The sequence below is a fragment of the Oncorhynchus gorbuscha genome, linkage group LG11 (assembly GCF_021184085.1).
Source record: "Oncorhynchus gorbuscha isolate QuinsamMale2020 ecotype Even-year linkage group LG11, OgorEven_v1.0, whole genome shotgun sequence".
Classification (NCBI taxonomy): Eukaryota; Metazoa; Chordata; class Actinopteri; order Salmoniformes; family Salmonidae; genus Oncorhynchus; species Oncorhynchus gorbuscha.
The window spans coordinates 76628663-76644182 of record NC_060183.1 but is presented as its reverse complement, the minus strand read 5'-3'; the positions used below and the strand labels follow the sequence as shown (position 1 = coordinate 76644182).

Below are 15520 nucleotides of genomic sequence, written 5' to 3'. Positions count from 1 at the left end.
AGTGTTCCTCCTGGAACTTATGTGTATTCAATAGTCTAAAGACAGGAGTAGTTGTTTTTTGCTTCCCCTTTTTGGTAACTGCCTTTTGGTCAAAGGTTTAGTTTATGTTTATATGTTACACGGCAGGGCGGCAGGGTAGCCTAGTTGTTAGAGCTTTGGACTAGTAACCAGAAGGTTAAGTTCAAACCCCGAGCTGACAAGGTACAAATCTGTCGTTCTGCCCCTGAACAGGCAGTTAACCCACTGTTCCTAGGCTGTCTTTGAAAATAAGAATTTGTTCTAAACTGACTTGCCAATTAAATAAAGGTAAAATAAAATCCACGGGTGTTTGGACGTTACCCTGTACTGGAGTTATTTTGTCGGGCGAAAGAAAACAACCTGTTTAGTAAACGTTCACAAGAAAAGGAATCTCAACCACTGCCTCTGGTCTGTTCATGTTGTGCCTCCCGCCTGTGTTAGGGGGTTTCGGACAACTGGTGAAGAATGCGGGCATCTTGATGCAAGACCACAAGCTTTCCCTTTTCCGGTGGCTTTGATTTGATTTTTTAAATTGGATATTTTGGAAGCCTGTTACGCCTGCTGATAGGCATGAGTGAAGAATTGCTACATCAACGGCCTGCGCCATCGCCCAACAGGAGACCTTAGACCTCCTCAGGTCCAAAATAGCAGACCGCCCGTCTGACGTAGGATGCCCAATGTCAACGCTCTGATTCCACGTCTGACGGAGGACGACGATGTGGAGGCCCGTCTCCTGGCCTTCGAATGAATGGCGCAGAGAGAGAGATGGCCTCAGGATGACTGGGCGGACCTCCTGGCTCCTGCTCACAGGCAAAGCCCAGGCAGCGTACTATGACATTGAGGAAGGGGCTGCCGCGGATTACGCACATCTGAAGGTGGAGATTCAGGCCAGCTATCAGCTGAATCTCAGAGACCGGGCCCAAAGATTTCATGACTGGAAGAACGCCGAAGTCACCAAAGGGCCAGCTCTACCAACTTATCAGTCTGGTAAGGGGGTGGTTATGCCCCACAAAAACCATGGCTGAAATGTTAGAAACCCTGGTCATAGACAAGTGTTGGAGGGACTTACCCGTCACCATTCAGAGGATAGGCCTTCCTAGATTCGGGAAGCATTTTTTCTCTGGTACGGGAGGAGATCCTGGCCAACGCGCCCGGTCTCGAGGCAGAGACCTCTGTAGCCTGCTTCCACGGGGACAGCAAACGCTACCCCACAGCCCGAGTCAGCTTCCATACCCCTGCCGGTAAGACCACCCTGAGCGTTGGGGTGGTTCCCCAAATGAAGGTACCCGTGCTACTGGGGAGGAACTGCCCATGTTCGAGCTTCTGTGGAGGAAGGCGGGGTGAGGGAGTAGCCCCGATCGAGCACAGAGACTGAACAACTCTAATCTCCAGGCACTGGCGCACTCCGTGTTCCAGGAGACCACGGAGGAAGACACCTTGGAGGAGGGTTGAGAGCGACAAGTCCACGAGCTCCCGAGGGAGAAGTTACGCCAGGTGTTTAAGGTGTCATCAGGGAGAGCACCCTGAGGGGGTTTGTCACAAAGTCATCCGACCTGACCAGGAGCACCCCCTCCCTCACCCCAACATGCACAACTTCCCCCTGTCGGAAGAGCTATTGGCCCAAGTCGGAACCGCCCAACACCAGGAACCTGACTTTCTAAAGGCGATGCGGAAGGTGAAGAGGATAGATGGGAAGAATATCGTCTCGGAAGGTGAGTTAACTACTCCTTATTACGCCATCAAGCGGGGTCTCTTGTACTGGGTGTGTGCTTCCATCCTGTTAGAAGGTAACAGATTATTTTATTACAATGGTTAAAATGTATTTTCATTGTGTTCCATGGTGTTATTCACCCCCTAATGGAGCTTTATGGTACTTAGAAAGACGACGCAAACAGGAAGTAGAGAATTTGTTCTGCACGCATAGAAGCAGCTAAAAACAACTCTACAGTGCAGGTCTTTCAGTGTAGTTATTTCTTGTCTTGCTTCAGCCTTGGAAAATATTTGTAAGTTCGATTCAAGCATTTAGCTAATGGTGATAGTCTTGTTATTGATAGAGTTGCTTACATATCAATGTTGGTTGGTTGCATTTACAAATTGCAATGCCTTTCATGTATGTCGTTAGCTGTATTACTTTGCTCGTGCGTCATGCAAACGAATTGTAAAATAAACAATACTGTAGTTTTGTTACTGTTTCTAGTGTAATACGCTTTGTTATTCTACATAGATGGTTGTACATTATTAGAGTAATGAAAGGAGTTAGCCAATTACCATATGAGTAACAATTATCTATATGGTTTGGCATCATGCCAGATGCATGGTACCTTAGCACGTGCTTTGTATTTATGCAACTTCAAATGTATAATGTGCAGCTACAGTATGTCGGTGTGAATTGAATACTAAAGTATATTATTTTCTGTATTTTGCAGTTTTACAACATAAACGTTTTCAATATATTCATTCAAGAAAAGTCACGCCTTGGGAGCTTTATTGAAGACTTAGTTGTTAGCTATCTGTCTGTTTTTGCATGAGAACGCAACTCAAGGGCAGAATAGGGTGGCCAAACGTAGAGGGGTAGAACAGGAACTGCTACTGGTGCCCCGTTCACACACATGGCCCATACACTAGGGGGCCACCACGCCCAGGAGATGACCACGAACGGTTGCTGGGGCATTTCTATTGGCATGAGGTTACCCAAGATGTCGCTAAGTATTGCAAATCTTGTGACACCTGCCAACTCCCTGCTCCCAAGCGAACATACCGTTACCCTCTTATCCCTCTCCCAATTATATAGACCCCGTTTGAGCGCATAGCCATGGACCTGGTGGGACCCCTTCCGCATTCGGCATGCAGACATGAGTACATCTGAGTGGTGGTGGACTATGCGATGAAGTTCCCAGAGGCTATTCCTCTGAGGTCAATGGAAACGAAAGCCATAGCAAAGAAACTGTATCTCATGTTGGACAGGCTGTGTGAACGGATAAATAAACCATCAAGAGCATGTTATGCCGGTTGGTGGACTGGGACGGGAAGAATTGGGATATGTTGTCCCATGCTCTGGGAGGTCCCCCAGACGTCCACTGGCTTCTCGCCTTTCGAGCTGCTCTATGGGCGGCCCTGGTGCGGAATCCTTGATTTGCCCAGGAAGGCCTGGGAAAACCAACCCTGCCAGTACCGTACCTTCATCGAACACATCACATTCATGAAGGACAAAATGGCAGCGATATGGCCGGGGGTGAGGGAACACATGGCCAAAGTGCAGGAAACCCAAGCATGGGTGTACAACAAAACGGCCCAGCTGCGACAGTTCTGCCCTGGAGATAAGATCCTCGTCCCCAAGCCGGAACACCGGCTTCAGGCTTGGTGGCATGGCCAATATGTGGTGACAGAGCAAGTCTCTTCCCGGTAAACTACAGGGTGAGTAGTTCAGGATGACAGCGCCCTCAGCAGATATACCACATCAGCCTGTTGAAAGCCTATGTGGAATGAGAGATGCAGGTTCTGATGGAACTTAAGGCAGACGGAGAGGAACGACCGACAGAAAAGGTTTCGGCCCCAGTCTTAAGGCTCAACAGACACGAGACCTTGGAAGGGTTGTCCACCAGAACCATCAGGTCTTCTCCCCCTTTCGGGCAGACCTTGCTCTGCCACCGCATAGCCACAGAGCCAGGGAAGAAGGTTCATCTCCAACCCTACAGGGTACCAGAAGCACACCGGGAGCTGGTACGGACAGAAGGGAGGAAGATGTTGAAGATGAGGTCATTAAGCCGTCCACCTGCGAATGGTTCAGCCCTATCGGGCTGGTGCCGAAACCCAATGGGTCTATTCACTTCTGCAACGATTTCCGAGCCCTCAACGCCATCTCCAGGTTCGACGCCTAACCCATTCCCGAGGATCGATGAGCTGCTTGAGAAAGCCCACTATATATCGACCCTCGACCTCACAAAGAGGTACTGGCAGATGCCTCTGGTCCCCGAAGACCGCCACAAAACCTCCTTTGCCACCCCATATGGGCTATTTCAGTATGTTCGCCTCCCCTTCGGCAAGCATGGAGCGACCGCCAACTTCCAGAGGCTTATTAGACACGCAGTTACATCCTCACCAGGCCTTCGCTGCTGATGACATTGTATTACACAGTGAGGACTGGGAAGACCACCTCCGCCAGCTGCGCTCTGTGCTGGCCAGCCTGGAGGTGGACGGCCTGACCGCTATCCCAAGAATTGCCACCTGGGACTGAACGAGGCTGAATACCTTGGTTACACCATTGGCAGCGGTCTGATCAAACCACAAGTGGAGAGGACCTGGGCCATCCGGGAGTGGCTGCTGACCTGGGACAAGAAGGGAGTCCGCTCCTTCCTGGGCCTAATGGGTTACTACAGACGGTTCATCCCAAACTACAACACCATTGCCACCCCACTGACCAACATGACAAAGAAGAGAAACCCGGTGAGTTTGGTAGTCTGAAGCCACCTCAAAGACACACTGCTCAGAACTGGTGTTGAGAGCCCCCGATTTTCAGCAGCCCTTCGCTGTTCACACCGATGTCTCCAGCACCGGCTTGGGGGCTGTACTGTCCCAAAGGGACGGGGTGGAGGAACGTCCCGTCCTTTACGTAAGCCGCAAGCTGTCCGACCGGGAGCGGAAGTACGTGACGATAGAGAGGAGGCACTGGTAATTAAGTGGGCCCTAGAATACTTGAGGTAGGTTCTCCTTGGGAGGCGATTCTGACTGGTCACGGATCATGCACCCATCCAGTGGTTGGCGTGGTATGCGAGACATGAACAGCCGAATAACAAGATGTTTCCTGTCGCTCCAATCATTTTAATTTCCTAGGTGGTTCACCGATTGGGGAGAGCAGACAGAAATGCAGTCGCGCTATCCTGTCGAGACCCTGAGGTCTCGTCTGACGCACGCCCCTCTGGGTTGATCTTGGGAGGGAAGGCATGTGAGAGTTCAGTAACCAGCCGGAGGAAGAAGACACGACAGCACCCTCCTCCGGGGATAGATGCTCGGTGTAAAGCAAATTAGTAAACACCTAGGCCCACTAATTGCTTTGTGTCTTCCTCTATATAGGTTTGCCAGGAGAGGAGCTGAGGGAGAATAGAGACTGCAACCTGGGAGGACGTCAGATTTTCCGATCTCAGAGAAAGCTTTGTTTACTGGGGCACCTTGTCTCTCTGTTAACTAAGGCAGGCTTTAGGTAGAGTGACGTGTTCCTCCTGTAACTATTATGTGTAGTCAATAGTTGATATTTAAATGTATTTTAATTGGTAACTCTGGGTCTTCCTTTCCTGTAGCGGTCCTCGTGAGAGCCAGTTTCATCATAGAGCTTAATGGTTTTTGCGACTGCACTTGAAGAAACTTTAAAAGTTGTTTAAATGTTCCATATTGACTGACCTTCACGTCTTAAAGTAAAGATGGACTGTCGATTCTCTTTGCTTATTTGAGCTGTTCTTGCCATAATATGGACTTGGTCTTTTACCAAATAGGGCTATCTTTTGTATACCAACCCTACCTTGTCACAACATGTCTGATTAGCTCAAATTAAACAGGAAACTAATTCCACAAATGAACTTTTATCAAGGCACACTTGTTAATGGAAATGCATTCCAGGTGACTATCTCATGAAGCTGGTTGAGAGAATACCAAGAGTGTGCTAAGCTGTCATCAAGGCAAAAGGTGACTGTTTAACACTTTTTGGTTACTACATGATTCCATATGTGTTATTTCATAGTTTTGATGTCGTCACTGTTATTCTACAATGTAGAAAATAGTTCAAGTTAAGAAGAACCGTCTTCATCATTGAGTGTCTTCCACTGCCGAGGAGAGAGCACCACCAGTGGGCCTTGTTTCACGAGGAGTCGCCCAAAACAACAAGTTCTTCCACGAGCCCGTCATCACCCTCTTTAACCACACGGCCACCTTCAGCCAGCACTCCCAGCTGCCCCTCACCTCCCAGTACCTGGAGAACCTGGAGGTCCTGACTTCCCAGACCTACCTGGTGTCCCTCAACCAGAAGAACGAGCTGAGGAAAACACTAGCCCCGGTGGTGTACGTCCAGTCAGACTGCGACCCTCCGTCGGACCCGGGATGCCTATGTGAGTGAGTTAATGAAGCACATCTGGGTTGATTCCTATGGACAATGCCTCCACAACAAAGACCTGCCTTCCCATCTGAGGGACTCGATTGCCATGGAGGAGCAGGCCTTTTACCAGATCCTGGCCCAGTACAAATTCATTCTGGCCTTTCAGAACGCCGTCTGTGACGACTACATCACCGAGAAACTATGCAGGCCTCAAGCTTGGGGTGGTTCCTGTGTATTACAGTGCTCCCAAGGTTCGGCAATGGCTGCCGAGCAACAGTAGTGTGGTTGTAGTCGTCCCAGACGAGCCCCTGAAAAACTGTCTCTGTCTCTATAGAGGTTAGCTGAGGACGACGGAGAGTTTGACAATATGATTAGTTTGACAGTAAATAGTTTGACAGTAAATAGTTGATTATAATGAATCTTAATTTGGATCCCCATTAGCTGACGCCAGGATGACAGCTACTCTTCTCGTGGTCCATACACAAAACTAAAAAGACAGTCTTTACATTATTGACATTACAAGCCTGTAACACAATATTGTGTTAATAATAATATTCAAGCTAGAATGAAATAGACCTGCAGGAGTATAGTCTTTTTTTATTGTGCCTATATGGTAATATTTCTGCTTCCCAAACATGGACTTGTTCCTAAAGCCTGGCAAGCAGAGGGAAACCACCTAAAGTGTCCACTTCCGAGGGTACATTTAACATTTACATTTAAGTCATTTAGCAGACGCTCTTATCCAGAGCGACTTACAAATTGGTGCATTCACCTTATGACATCCAGTGGAAAGTTGACTTTGCTTCAGGCCCTAGAAAGCGGACATCTTTGCGAGGAATTTGGACGGCCTGTTACGAGCAGTCCAAGAAAGAGGCTAGGGCATTGCGTCACTTGGCTGAGAGGAACAAGAATTTCACTGTGGTGCAGTACTGGAAGGAAGTATTCACTGACTCAAACACTACTACAACTAAAACACTATAATTCACATAGAAATGTCCCTTGCTGAAATACAGTATAATTTTTCTACCCAGTGCTTTGGTGGTGGTGTGTCAAAGTTTGATCAATATCTTTCATATCTTAAAAACATTTATTTTACCTTTTATTTAACTAGGCAAGTCAGTTAGAACAAATTCTTGTTTTCAGTGATGGTCTAGGAACAGTGGGTTAACTGCCTGTTCAGGGACAGAACGCCAGATTTGTCAGCTCGGGGTTTTGATCTTGCAACCTTTCGGTTACTAGTCCAATGCTCTAACCACTAGGCTACCGCGAAAGATTGTTTTTGCTTTGTCAACCATAGTTTTGACATCCACATTGCATCAAGAGTAGCCCGAGGCAGAGCACTTTGAGGAAACAGTTGTGTCGTTATTTCACTGAAGCCATGAAATGTGAGTTATTATGAATGTGAGAAAATGTCTGGTCTTTCTAACGAAACCTTCCTTAATCTTCCTTAAACCAAATACTTTCAGGAGTCTACACCTCTGTTCAGGAATAGGAATATGTCATTACCTGACAAATGTTACGTTTACATTTAAAGCAACAGTGTCAATTTTACCAGACTGCTTTTATCTCTGTTTTTACAGTAACTTTGTATTGCATTTTTAAACTCTAATAAAACATTTTAATTTTCATGTTTTATAATGAACAGAAATAGTAACACAACACGCAATACCTTCAAAGATTTTACTGAGTTACATGGTGGATGGATTATGTTGGCAAGGATAAATAACAGGGATGTAAACAAATTTGTGCAGAGAAATAAGCTGTTTCTATGTATGGGCATTTTCTGGAATCTTTTTTTTTTTTCAGCTCATCAAACATGGGACCAACACTTTAAATGTTTTTGTTCAGTTTATTGAATAAGCAGAAAATACACCTTAATGTAGGGCATAATGGAAGCAAAATGAACAATAATATTTCACAATAGTAATATATCATTAATTTCAAATGAGTGGATAACTAAAACTTAAAGTAATTTATTGAATGATATACACATTGTGTGAAATGGTAACTGTGTGTGCATGCCTGTGCCTTTCTCTCCCTAGTCTAATGCAGCGTACTATTTTACCTAAAAAACATCCAATCTTCAGACCATCACCATAGTCCAATTTTGTTTATTGGAACATTTCTCATCATTCCACCACCCTTGACTAGTTGGATGATTACAAACTCCCCACAGTCCTGGTCTGTTCCATTGTTGCCGTTGGGCTGCCCTCTCTCCCAATTCGCTGTGGTCAGTGGTGTACCATCCACCCATTTCCAGGTCCCTTCAGTAACTGAGTCAGTAAGACCAATCCAGACATTATTTTTTGTTTGGTATAATCCATTGATAAATACCTGTTCCTCTTTGCTGTTTATGATCACCAGATCTGCTCCAAACTCTTGGCATTCTTCACTGCTCTGAGTCCATGTTTTTTTCTCATTGGTGATGTAGTAACAGCTGAATTCAAACTCCCTCCAGCCTTCTGGACAGCGTCTCCCTTTGATCTTCTTGTTCAGGTTTTCTTTCTCCTTCTGTAGCTGGTCTCTCTCTTTAGTCAGGTTGTTGTAACTGGTCGATTGGATTCTCTGGTAGACAGACAGGCTTATGATCCCAGCAAGTAGGAGAACACACAGCAGCCCCAGACACACTGCAGCAGCTCTGGAGGGTCTCTTCCACCTCTGGAAATATATTGCTCCTTCTCTTGGGCTGGCCCTGAAGGAACTTGAATTGGCATATGTATTTTCATCATTGTCCATCTTGACACACTTCTGCTCAAATACAGTTAACTTCAACTGTTACTTCAGCTCTTACTGTAAGTCTAATTCTGAGTCAAGAGTCATCCTCAGTAATAGTGGACAGGAAACAGGAAATGTACAGTTCCTCAGTGCATGAAAACGCATAATTGTCTTAGAAATGCTGTTGGGTAAATACAACCACTCAAATTCAAAGACTGAGTCCATGACGTCGACATGCTTGTTTTAATGTATATTTAAACAAAGTTGTTTATTTACTTTTTTATCTTCCTCTTTAGTCATGATAGGGTTTAAACTTGATAGGGTTTAAACATGATAGGGTTTAAACATGATAGGGTTTAAACATGATAGGGTTTAAACATGATAGGGTTTAAACATGATAGGGTTTAAACATGATAGGGTTAAAACATGATAGGGTTTAAACATGATAGGGTTTAAACATGATAGGGTTTAAACATGATAGGGTTAAACATGATAGGGTTTAAACATGATAGGGTTTAAACATGATAGGGTTAAACAGTTCTTCTAAACTCTTCAGTCATGATGGGGTTTAAACATTCCTACTTAACTCAAAGGGCTATGTTAGTCTAATGATTGTTGAACAGCAGGACTTTTGTTTCTTAATATGATGTACCACCGTGTCCTTTACAGGGAGCTATAGGGCTTTTAATGAGAGCTCACCATTATTTATCTTCAGATTCCATATTGGAATATGAGCATGGATCCATTTTTAACAGCATGAAATACTCTTAGGTATGAAATATAGCTAGACTGTATTGTTTTACTACAATATGTATCTATTATCTTAATCATTAAACACATTGAATATATGGTTATTACAACCAGTGGTGGAAAAAGTACCCAATTGTGATACTTGAGTAAAAGTATAGATACCTTAATAGAAACTCAATGATCCTTTACGATAGACTGTCACGCCCTGATCTGTTTCACCTGTCCTTGTGATTGTCTCATCCCCTTCCAGGTGTCGCTTATGTATTTATACCTGTGTTTCCTGTCTCTCTGTTCCAGTTCGTCTTGTTTGTTTCAAGTCAACCAGCGTGTTTTCCCCCAGGCTCCTTACTACTCTCTCTTTCTCTCCACTCTGAACCTCCTAGATCTGGTTTTGACTCTTTGCCTGTCCACGACCATTCTCTTGCCTACCCCTTTTGGAACTAATAAATATCAAACACTCAAATCATTTGCCTCCCGTGTCTGCATCTGGGTCTGGGTCTGGCACTGAGCTCTTATAGTACGAACTGACCATGACAGACCCAGCATACTTGGACCAGCTCCGCCACGCTGTCTCCCTGCAGGAAGCCTCCACTGGGAGACAGGAGGAGCTACTTCAGGACCTTCTGGAAGGGTTTCATTCCCTGACGGAACGCCACGACCAAGGGTTTAAGGCTATTAAGGTGCAAACCAGGGAGCCTACCACCTCTGAGAACCCTCAACCACCCAGAAACCTTTGCCTATGAGTGGTGAGTTTGTACAGCCTACCCTGGCTCCCCGGAAACGCTGCTTCCCTCCTCCGGAGAGTTATTCTGGGGGATCGTGGTACCTGCTGGGGTTTTCTTGCTCAATGCTCCCTTATTTTTGAGCTACAGCCATCTTCGTTCCCTTCGGACCGGTCTAAGATAGCATATATTATTATGCTAATGTCGGGAAAGGCGCTCTCCTGGGCAGCGGCTGTTTGGGAGCAACAATCCGTCATTTGTCATCATCTGGAGGATTTCATGGCAGAGGTGAGGAAGGTGTTCGATTCTCTGGTATCCGGTAGAGAGGCGGCCCGTAAACTTCTTGAATTATGTCAAGATTCCCGTAGTGTGGCAGACTATGCTGTTGATTTTCGCACATTGGCGCGTGAGAGTGCCAGGAATCCCTTTTCAATACCTTCCTTCACGGACTGTCTGAGGTGATAAAGGATGATTTAGCTGCTGGGGAATTGCCGGTAAACCTCGATTCCCTCTTCTGTTTATTTACTTTTTATCTTCCTCTTCAGTCATGATAGGATTTAAACATGATAGGGTTAAACATGATAGGGTTAAACAGTTCTTCTAACCTCTTCAGTCATGATAGGGTTAAACATGATAGGGTTAAACAGTTCTTCTAAACTCTTCAGTCATGATAGGGTTTAAACATGATAGGGTTAAACAGTTCTTCTAACCTCTTCAGTCATTATGGGTTTAAACATGATAGGGTTAAACAGTTCTTCTAAACTCTTCAGTCATGATAGGGTTAAACATGATAGGGTTAAACAGTTCTTCTAAACTCTTCAGTCATGATAGGGTTTAAACATGATAGGGTTAAACAGTTCTTCTAACCTCTTCAGTCATTATGGGGTTAAACATGATAGGGTTAAACAGTTCTTCTAACCTCTTCAGTCATTATGGGTTTAAACATGATAGGGTTAAACAGTTCTTCTAAACTCTTCAGTCATGATGGGGTTTAAACATTCCTACTTAACTCAAAGGGCTATGTTAGTCTAATGATTGTTGAACAGCAGGACTTTTGTTTCTTAATATGATGTACCACTGTGTCCTTTAGAGGGAGCTATAGGGCTTTTAATAAGAAACAGATGAGCATTATATATCTTCAGATTCCATATTGGATTTTAAGCATGGATCCACATCGCTACACTGTATTGTTTTACTACAATATGTACCTATTATCCTCATCATTAAACACATTGATTATGCTTGCTTACCTGACGGACACCATCTCCTAGCCTCCCAGGCCTCGTAGGCCAAGGTGCTCTTATGAGCAGATTTATATTGCTTTGTTTTGTATATGGAATTGTGAGGACATATTGGGATGTTACGGTGGGGTATCCCAAAACCTTAGAATGCCCAAGCATGTTGTTGAACCATTTCGTAGAGGTAAGCCTTTGAAGCACAGGACCTTTTTAATACACCAACAAAGGCACTTAATGCTCATTGACTCTGCAGTCCTGAATGGCCACCGCTCTGCAGAGGGGAAAATATGTACAGTAGAGAGCAGTCTTCTGCTATGTTCTGTCTGATAGATTTATCCTCAGATTAGGTCAGTTTGCCATTCGCTCTCTGTGGTTTCATTTATTCAGTTCTTGCTCCTCGTACCTGTGGAATTTGCAGCCATTTAACCTTAAAGGTTGGTTTCCCAGACATTTATTAAGACTAGTCCTGAACTAAAAATCACTTTGGAATTAAAATAGTACATTGGTCCAGTACTAGTCCTAATCTGTGTTTGGGCAGCCCTTTTTAAGGACTGGTTTCCCACTTCTAGATTAAGACTAGTCCTGGACTCTCTCTCCAAAGTTGGAACACAAAATTTGGTTCCAGCAAAGTATGTAAGAATGATGCAACAGATTATCTATTTTAGTGGGTCTTTTCTTTTGTCGCTCGAAGAAACTGAAGTAATATTGCAATGCCGTTGATCAATATAATTTGTTATCAACTGACATCAGTGACTTTCAACGTGGCACTGTCACAGGATGGCACCTTTCCAACAAGTCAGTTCATCAAATTTCTGTCCTGCTAGAGCTGCCCCGGGTCAACTGTAAGTGCTGTTATAGTGAAGTGGAAACGTCTAGGAGCAACAACGGCTCCGCCACGAAGTGGTAGTCCACACAAGCTCATAGAACAGGACCGCCGTTATCTGAAGCACGTAGTGCATAAAAATCATCTGTCCTCGGTTGCAACACTCACTACGGAGTTCCAAACTGTCTCTGGAAACAGCGTCCGCACAAGAACTGTTTGTTGGGATCTTTGTGAAATGGGTTTCCATGGCCGAGCACACAAGCATAAGATGACCATGCGCAATGCCACATGTTTGTTGGAGTGGTGTACAGCTCACCGCCATTGGTTCGGGCTAGGCCCCTTAGTAACAGTTAAGGGAAATCTGAACACTACATTCTAGATGATTCTGTGCTTCCAATGTTGTGGCAACAGTTTGGGAAATGGCCTTTCCTGTTACAGCATGACAATGCCCCTGTGCACAAAAAAAAAAAAAAAAAAAAAATATGCCATTTGCACAAAGACTTACAGTCATGTGCATACATTCCACGTACGGGATCGAAAATGCCATGTTTGCTACACAGGACCACAAAGTGATGTCCATACAGAAATGGTTTGTCGAAATCAGTGTGGAAGAACTTGACTGACCTGCACAGACCCCTGACCTCAACCCCATTGACCACCTTTGGGATGAATTGGAACGCTGACTGCGAGCCAGTCCTAATCACCCAACATCAGTGCCTAACCTCACTAATGCTCTTGTGGCTGAATGGAAGCCAGTCCCTGCAGAAATGTTCCAACATCTAGTGGAAAGCCTTCCCAGAAGAGGGGAGGCTGTTATAGCAGCAAAGGGGGACCAACTCCATATTGATACCCATGATTTTTTGACGAGCAGGTGTCCACACTGTTTGGTCATGTAGTGTACATGTAGTGTGCCGCGATTAGCATTGTCTCCGATTTGGATGACTTGTGATAATACTTTTGGTCATGTAGTGTAAATTCAGAAGTGAATAGGTCCGTTAGGACACTAGGCAGATAAAAAGGAAGTAAATTCCCCCTTCCCATTCTGCTGCTGTTGTGCAGTTTAGCATGTAAATCTTGGTGGGGCAAAAAATAAATATGTGGCAGCAAAGCCACTACTCAACACAACACTAAACAATACATTAACTGAACTTGAATGGTGACAAACGGTGTCCACAAACTGTTAGGACTTACGTAAAGCTGCCCCAACACCTTACCACTGCTACATCTGGCTATCAGTGGAGCCTTGTCTGGATGTGAAACAGTTCATTGGGCATAATTTACAGCCTTAAAAAAATAAAAAAGCATAGCTGATATGCGATGTTAACCAAAAGTGGTTTCTACTGACAATTGAGATGTACAAACTATGGCATAAGGGGATGCCGAGCGGATAAGAGGCAATCTGTCATTTTGATTAAGACATTAATGAGCGAACTAGGACAGACGTAGTCAATGTATTTTATTTTATTTTATTTCACCTTTATTTAACCAGGTAGGCTAGTTGAGAACAGGTTCTCATTTGCAACTGCGACCTGGCCAAGATAAAGCATAGCAGTGTGAACAGACAACACAGAGTTACACATGGAGCAAACAATTAACAAGTCAATAACACAGAGAAAAAAGGGGAGTCTATATACAATGTGTGCAAAAGGCATGAGGAGGTAGGCGAATAATTACAATATTGCAGATTAACACTGAAGTGATAAATGATCATGTACAGGTCCTATATTGGTGTGCAAAAGAGCAGAAAAGTAAATAAATAAAAACTGTGGGGATGAGGTAGGTGAAAATGGGTGTGCTATTTACCAATAGACTATGTACAGCTGCAGTGATCGGTTAGCTGCTCAGCTAGCTGATGTTTGAAGTTGGTGAGGGAGATAAAAGTCTCAAACTTCAGTGATTTTTGCAATTCGTTCCAGTCACAGGCAGCAGAGTACTGGAACGAAAGGCGGCCAAATGAGGTGTTGGCTTTAGGGATGATCAATGAGATACACCTGCTGGAGCGCGTGCTACGGATGGGTGTTGCCATCGTGACCAGTGAGCTGAGATAAGGCGGAGCTTTGCCTAGCATGGCCTTGTAGATGACCTGAAGCCAGTGGGTCTGGCGACGAATATGTAGCGAGGGCCAGCCGACTAGAGCATACAAGTCGCAGTGGTGGGTAATATAAGGTGCTTTAGTGACAAAACGGATGGCACTGTGATAAACTGCATCCAGTTTGCTGAGTAGAGTGTTGGAAGCAATTTTGTAGATGACGTCGCCGAAGTCGAGGATCGGTAGGATAGTCAGTTTTACTAGGGTAAGCTTGGCAGCGTGAGTGAAGGATGCTTTGTTGCGGAATAGAAAGCCGATTCTTGATTTGATTTTCGATTGGAGATGTTTGATATGGGTCTGGAAGGAGAGTTTGCAGTCTAGCCAGACACCTAGGTACTTATAGGTGTCCACATATTCAAGGTCGGAGCCATCCAGTGTGGTGATGCTAGTCGGGCATGCGGGTGCAGGCAGCGATCGGTTGAAAAGCATGCATTTGGTTTTACTAGCGTTTAAGAGCAGTTGGAGGCCACGGAAGGAGTGTTGTATGGCATTGAAGCTCGATTGGAGGTTAGATAGCACAGTGTCCAATGACGGGCCGAAAGTGTATACAATGGTGTCGTCTGCGTAGAGGTGGATCAGGGAATCGCCCGCAGCAAGAGCAACATCATTGAAATATACAGAGAAAAGAGTCGGCCCGAGAATTGAACCCTGTGGCACCCCCATAGAGACTGCCAGGGGACCGGACAACATGCCCTCCGATTTGACACACTGAACTCTGCCTGCAAAGTAATTGGTGAACCAGGCAAGGCAGTCATCTGAAAAACCGAGGCTACTGAGTCTGCCGATAAGAATATGGTGATTGACAGAGTTGAAAGCCTTGGCAAGGTCGATGAAGACTGCTGCACAGTACTGTCTTTTATCGATGGCGGTTATGATGTCGTTTAGTACCTTGAGTGTGGCTGAGGTGCACCCGTGACCGGCTCGGAAACCGGATTGCATAGCGGAGAAGGTACGGTGGGATTCGAGATGGTCAGTCACCTGTTTGTTGACTTGGCTTTCGAAGACCTTAGATAGGCAGGGCAGGATGGATATAGGTCTGTAACAGTTTGGGTCCAGGGTGTCACCCCCTTTGAAAAGGGGGAT

General features: G+C 45.1%; 1 pseudogene; it reads right to left on the bottom strand.

The window, feature by feature from the left end:
- Window positions 1–8183: 8183 nt before the first annotated feature.
- On the bottom strand, window positions 8184–8913 carry LOC124047730 (annotated as a pseudogene).
- Window positions 8914–15520: the final 6607 nt, after the last annotated feature.